At 44.9% G+C, this 7,195-nt stretch overlaps 1 protein-coding gene across 5 annotated transcripts in view; it reads left to right on the top strand.

Moving 5' to 3' along the window:
- The first annotated feature begins 2,936 nt into the window (after positions 1 to 2,936).
- Positions 2,937 to 7,195, top strand: part of LRFN2 (leucine rich repeat and fibronectin type III domain containing 2) — a 397,502-nt gene continuing 393,243 nt past the window's right edge. For 3 of the 5 annotated variants that reach the window (XM_053305506.1, XM_053305446.1, XM_053305515.1), the window contains exon 1: positions 3,483 to 4,133. The gene's annotated coding sequence lies outside the window, so the exon portion shown is untranslated. Of the gene's footprint in view, positions 3,334 to 3,482; positions 4,134 to 7,195 lie in introns of those variants that run through there. The other 2 variants (XM_053305456.1, XM_053305467.1) reach the window with 2 other exon arrangements.

The following is a 7,195-nucleotide window of genomic DNA, read 5'->3' as shown; positions in this document are numbered from 1 at the left end:
AGGATGCTCGTGGGTGTGAGTCGCTTCATGAGTATTACACCCATCCTGTGTCAGCTTCATTGGCTACCAGTCCGCTTCCGGGCTAGATTCAAGGTGCTGGTATTGACCTTTAAAGCCCTATACAGCTTGGGGCCGGGGTACCTGTCGGACCACATTCACCCATATGAATCTGCCAGGGCCCTCCGATCATCATCTCAGGCCATGTTCATGACCCTGCCTCTAACAGAGATCCAGTTGGTGGGGACTAGAGACAGAGCCTTTTCAGTTCTGGCCCCTCGGCTTTGGAACGCCCTCCCTGAAGAGCTTTGCCATGCTCCCTCCCTCAATGTTTTTTTAAAAACATCTTAAAACACACCTTTTTAAGGAGGCTTTTAAATATCATTATTTTGTTATATCTGGTAGATTCTTTAGCTTCTTTAGCTTCTTTAGCTTTATATAATTTTCAGTTTTAATTTGAACCTAATAATTGTTTTTAATCTGACTTTTTTAAAAATAATAATAATAATAATTTTATTACTTGTATCTGTGTCTATGTTATTGTTGTAAGCCGCCCCGAGCATTATTGCACTGGAGGGGGCGGGGTGTAAATATTTTAAATAAATAAATAATAAATAAATTTTCGTGACCTCCATGCCTGAACAGAGGCTCAAACTGGGCCCAAACCATCCTGGGTTACTCGGAGGTGGGGAGAGCCACTGCCACCACCACCACCCCGTGGCCACCACCTCTGCAGCTGTGGCTTGCACTTGTAAAAACATTTTTACTACACTACTAATACTAGGGATATTTCTATACTGCTCTTCTCCATCACCAACCTGGTCATGTGGGTGCACAAGAGGTGTCACCCTGCGATGAAGATTGGGTGGGGGGAGGTAGGTGCAATCCTGCCTTCCCTCTACCCCAGTGGTCATCGGAACAACCTTGTTTTATTTCTTTCCTCACAATCCTGCAGGCAGCACAGTGATGCTACCAAGGAGCACTGTCAAGGGGAAAGCATGGTGAGCATCAGCTATTGGACAGAATGCTGCAGTTGCCAGCACACCAAGAATGAAACAAATTCACATCTGCCTGCAAAATAAGGGAAAGGGGGATTCCACCAGCTGGTATCTGCCAGTGGGTCGGCATGAGTAGTGCTCTCATGTGGCACTGGGCTCTCAGCAGCTGCCTAAGGATGCCTTGTGCTGACACTGGTCCTATGCTATCATCTAGTTTGGTCCTCCTTGATTCTAGCAAGAAGCTAATCTACCTTAAAACTGATCAATCACACAAGCTCATTAAGAGCCCCTGGTGGTGCAGTGGTTAAACTGCCGCCCTGTAACCAGAAGGTTACAAGTTCGATCCTGACCAGGGGCTCAAGGTTGACTCAGCCTTCCATCCTTCCGAGGTCGGTAAAATGAGTACCCAGAATGTTGGAGGCAATATGCTAAATCATTGTAAACCGCTTAGAGAGCTCCGGCTATAAAGCGGTATATAAATGTAAGTGCTATTGCTATTGCTATTAACACTTGTAGCCCTCATGTTTACTACTACAACAAATATTTGTATACCACTCTTCAACCGAAGTTCTCAAAGCAGTTTACAAAGACAAATAAATAAGATGGTCCCGTCCCCAATGGGCTCACCATCTACATATGCCAGCAACATCCACTGGAGGGATGCTGTGCTGGGGTTGGATAGGGCCAGTTGCTCCCCACCTGCTAAATATAAGAGAATCGCCGCTTGAAAAGGTGTCTCTTTGCTCTTCCCCCTACTTGTCAGATGCCAGGCCAAGCCTACCACACCGACTGCTACTACCGTTTCTGTAGCTTGCTTGCCCTTAAATCAATGTGAGCAACGCGCTGCTTTTTCAAAGATCTAGTCTAGAGATTGTCTTGATCCTGCAAGCTAAGGTAACCGTGAACAGTGATGAGGCAGGACCCAAATGGAGCAGGCATACCCACGTGAGAGCCACCCAAGCAATTCTAGAGCTCCCTTTCCCAAGATGTTGCCCCTAACACCAGACATTGTATTGGTTCTCTGAGTCAAGGTAAAACGTAACTATAATTGCTCTGCTAGTGGTTTTCTTTTTAAATTAATATTACAATAAGGGTAAAATTTATAGTTGGTATCGCAAAAAGAGGTGCGCGGGAAGTCAACTTGTAACTGTGTTTATTATGATTGTTATGGTTACTATTATTGTTAAAAGTTAATAAAAAATTGAAACAAAAAATAATTGCTCTGCTAGTGGTGAGACAGGATGCTTGGGGGAGCATGCCTAGAGATGAACAATTCCAGGGCTGCTGGGGCATTATTTCCTCTTTCCATTCATTCTAAGGGGCTATTCCCCCTAGTTGCTCTGCAAGCAAGGGCTCTGCGTCTCCCAAGACCCATATGCAAAAACTGTGCCAGATGAGCAGAGAAGAAAGAGAATCTTTGATTTATTTTTATTTTTATTTTTTAAAAACACACCCACCCACCCAAACACACACACACACACATTCAGCAGCGAGGACTGATCAGCACGCCCCTCACCATGAATACCCCTGCCCTGCATTTTATTTATTCGAAGCCACAAAGGGAATAGGAAGGATCATGGCCCCCATGCCGACCTCCCCATCCCCAGAACTGAAGTTACTAACCCTATATGGAGACCACCAGAGCAGCTTTATAGCAGTGTGGCTGGAGTGGACAGTGGCATTCTATTTCTAGAGAGATCTGCCTCCCTCCCCCTTTTCTTTTTTCTTTTTCGCTTTCAATGTTTTGCAGTTTTAACAAGCCTTTGCAGCCGCCGCCGCCGCCGCAAGAATTGTGGTGTTTAAAAAAGAGGAAAAAGAGAAGTGAAGTGAAGGGGGGGGGGAGCCAGCTCTGTGCTCTCCCCTCCCTCCTCCCCTCCCCGTGCCGAGAACTGACATGCTTTCTGCTGACAAATGTTCAGTGATGCTGCCGTGGATGTAAGCATGTCAGGCCGTGTGTGTGTCTACGGCTTAGGGGTCTGTTGTCATTACGCAATGGCTTAGAAAGCCTCGCAGAGTGCCACGCCAACAGAGCCAGCCAGGCTGGGAGTTGGGACCATGGGTCAGGGACCGCTCTCCTGGAAGCCCCCCGCCCAAGCCTTCTTCCCCTGCCGTCGCTTCCCAAACCTCTCCGCCCACTTGGGCTTTGAATAAGCCTTTTTTTGTTTTTTGTTTTTTGGTAAAAAAAAAAAAAAAGGAAGGAAGGAAAGCAAGAAAGAAGGAAAAAAGCAAAGTCTGGTGTGCTACATGCCTTGTTAGGGCTGCGGAGGCTGCTGTCTGCTGCCCAGATGGATTCTTTTGCTGCAGAGAGCACTTTCTCTCCGGCACAGCATCAGAAGAGGTAAGAAGACGCTCAAGCGGCTTGCGAGGGAGGATTTCCCCCCCCACTCCCCACCCCACCGCCACCGCCACCTTCCTAAGCTCTCCACATTGCTTGTCTTACAAACCGGGCGGGCTCTGCCATCTAGAGCACTTTGTGAGATCATTCCAATCTGCTGGGCTTTTTCTCCCCTTTCCCCATCCCTCCATCCATCCGTCTGTGTTGAGTGTGTGTGCATGTGTGACCGTGTGTGTGTTTGTGTGTGGGGGTGGATATCCCCCTCCCTCCCCGTCTCTCTCTCTCTCTCTCTCTCTCACACACACACACACACACAGAGAAGCCGGGCTCTGCTAACATGAACTTGAAGACTTCCATCAGCCACATGCATGTGGCACCTGGGATGTTTTGGGATCCAGATGCTCAGAGAACCTGCAGGCTGCTTTGTCGCTCTGCATAATCTTTTGGAAACAAAAAGCGGGGGGGGGGGGGAGAAGAAGTTTATCCACTCTCTATGCATCCCTGTCTTCTCTTCAGTGTGTGTGAGTTGTGTGTGAGTGTGTGTGTGTGCGCGCGCTGTGGATATTACTGAGTAAGGAGTCTCAAGAATTCAGTCATTTGGACTTCGTTGAATCAGATTCCATCTGCCAAGGTTTCTTCATTTTTCATAGCTGGAGATCAAGGGAGGATTTTTTTTTAAAAAAAAATATCTATCTTCATTTGAAGAAAGAAAGGGGGGCAAAGGATGCATGGCATAGCAAGAAGAAGTAAGTACCTTCTGGAGATTATATTACCAAACCAGGGATAAATGTGATTCCTCAAAGGTAAGAGCTGGGTTGTTTCCTTATTTCCTGTATAACTCTACATGTATGTAGATATAGCTCTTCCGTTAACGTAAAAGAAAGCTTTTGAAATGTGTTTGAAGGGCATGAGGGGGAAATGTATAACTTTATTTCTGTGCTCAGGAACCTCTATCACAGTGATCCTGCGGGAGGAGATGAGCCTTGTTTTTGCTTCTCTCTTGGCATGTGGGGGGGGGAGGAGTTCAAAGGAAGTGTGTGTGTGTGTGTGTGTGTGTGTGTTTAAAGTGTTGCTAGAAATTTGAAATAATTTATGCTGGAGCAGATCAAAGATCAAGGAGGGGTTGGAAATGGAGAAGGAGAAATTACAATATTCTATTAGAACGAGAATTGTGGGGAAAGAAAGGAAGGAAGAAAATGTGAAGGCTGCCTAGGGATTTTTTTAAATTTAAAAAATCTAGCAATGCTAAGGATGAACTTCGCTGTGCAGCAGATAAACTCTGGTGTGTGTGTGTGTGTGTGTGAAAACATTTAGTTCAAGGACAGAGGAATCTTGGGAGATGTCAAGGAAAGAAATGGAAGGTGGAGATCCAAGGCACAGTAGACAAGGAGAGATAATAGGACAGTGAAGGAACATCTGGGCTCAGGTGAAATGCACCATGTCTTAGATTGGCTGAAATTCTTGCTATGGTGAAATGGGTGATCTCATTGAGACTGGGCAGTTAGAGCACTGGGCAATTAGACTGGGCAGTTAGAGCACAAGGGTGGGCATATGAGCATCCCAGCAGAAATATGCCGTTTCATGTCACTCCAGCATCATCAGCTGTTTACGATTCCCTGAAATTTGTGGTATGATGGAACGAAATGGGAAATCTGTCTCATTCACTTTCTCTGACCCACATTATATATCTGGAGCTCTAAACCCAAAGAAGATTAAGGGACAGAATGGCTAAGATCTAGCCAAGGGATTCTCTATAGAAACTGGTTGGGTCAATTCCCAGCAGAGCTCACCTATGTAAAAGTGGGTACTGGCAGCAGCCCCCATTCATTAGGTACATTATAAAGCTTCCCTACACAAATGGGAAGTGAGCGTATTTTCATGTATTTTGTCTGAGGCACACCTTCTTGGTAATTTCCACTTCCTGGGGTTGCTAAGGAAAGATCAAAGAGGTGGGGAATTTCTGCATACCCTGTGAGGATGGGTACTGATGGAGAGGAGCAACTCCCCCCCCCACTGTTCTCAGAAACATGGTGAGAAAAGTGAGAAGGTTGTTGCCACCTGTACCGAGAGCAGCTTTGCTCTGATGCGCTTCCAGAAAACTGCATTAATTAGGTAAACATGTGTACCCTGAGATACCCAATGCCATTTCTCCCCCCCCCCCGCCCACCGTTTCAAATATGTGGGGAAATTATGTTATTTCAGATGCTTTGGGCCAGCCAGATTCTGTAGTGGAGATGTGTGTGGGTGTGAAGAATCATCCTCATGGGGACAGGTGGTACAAGTGACAAAGCTCAGGATGGCTGGGCACGATTATTAGTTGGATATATTCAGTTTTGCTCACTTGGTTCATACGGCGGGGTCTGTATTGGCACATGCCAAGTCTATGCTGTTTGCTCACGCTTGCAAAACAGAGCCAAGCAAAGACGACCGCAAACCTCCTTAGGATTAATGACAGGCTGAAAGAGAGCTATTGTGATTTAAAAAAAAAAAAAAAAACACCCTTCCCCAGATATACTTTGGTAAATTTGGCAATCCACACCTTCTACATCATCTCGTGCATTTGATATTGTCTTCTGTGCAATATGGCTATGACTAAGCAAATCATACCTAGAATTCCATACTTATTTCAGACTGATAAACAATCCAATGCATGTTGAGTTCCTTGTATCAAGTATCTCACATAAACAGCTCTGTCTTTGCGGACAGCAATACAATCATGTCATTAACCCCTGTTTTCTCCTCTTCCCTCCACCTACCTACTGCCTCCCCCCGCCAGTTGCTGCTGTTTAATAATATTTGTTTAAATCCAAATATGGGATACAATCACTTAGTTTTTCATCCCCCCCTTGGGGAAATGTGAACAGCCCATTTAGCATTTCTATGGCAGCCTCCTTGTCCCTTTCTGCACTGTGGCATAGGAGTTGACAGCTCCCTGACAGTTCCTTAGAAGTCATCTCACTCTGTCTGCTTAGTAAGAGCAGTCTCTCTGTTGACTGATGTTTGAAATGTGGCAGTCTTGTCTGTTTTGGGAGTGCATGTATAGAAATGCCACTTCTGGAGTGGGGTTTTGCTGTTCATCAAAGAACATTTGCATCGCCGTGTGTAGAAATAGGCTGTGAAGCTGTATGAAAACAATTGTGTCTCAGTGGTTATGATGCAGGAGTGTGTATTTTCTTACTTTCAGCTTCTAGCCAGTTCAGTGGAATGAAAGATACCGGATTGACAAATTTGAACCCTGTTGTCCACAGAAGGAGGAAAGAGGAGAAATCCATGGAGGAAAGGGAGGAAGGATTCATTTGCATTTCTGTTTCTATATGCTTCACCCTACACCTCTCAGCATTACCCTATAAGAAAGGAAACCAATTCATGTTTTTACCTTTTTCAGGCATAACATATACCATATGTTGGTATACCTAGAGCCAATTCTAGGACCCATAAATTTAGAATTCTCTGTCTTTGCCTTGAAAGAATCTTGATAAAATTAGATTTGCTTACAAAAATAACAAAAGCAATTCTGAGTAAAAATCCCCATCCCAGGTACACTTTGTTTGAGACTTGTAATATTCAGACCTGATCTTTTAGGTGCTGGATTTAAGGTACACATTTAATGTTAATCAGATAATGTTGGTCTACCTAGAGCCAATTCTAGGACCCATAAATTTAGATTTCCCTGTCTTTGCCTTGAAAGAATCTTGAAAAAAATTAGATTTGCTAACAAAAATAAGAAAAGCAAAGTTCAAGTAGAATATTTCAGGACCAGCAAATCCAAATCCTGCTCACACAACAGGGATGGTCATACCAGAGTCCACAATGCCTTTGATAAATCCAAGTTTGTTCCTCACCCTGCTCTAGGAAGTGAGTGAAG

This window comes from Hemicordylus capensis, chromosome 1, assembly GCF_027244095.1.
Source record: "Hemicordylus capensis ecotype Gifberg chromosome 1, rHemCap1.1.pri, whole genome shotgun sequence".
Taxonomy (NCBI): Eukaryota; Metazoa; Chordata; class Lepidosauria; order Squamata; family Cordylidae; genus Hemicordylus; species Hemicordylus capensis.
Note: the sequence above shows the minus strand (reverse complement) of the source record. Positions and strands in the feature narration are given on the sequence as shown.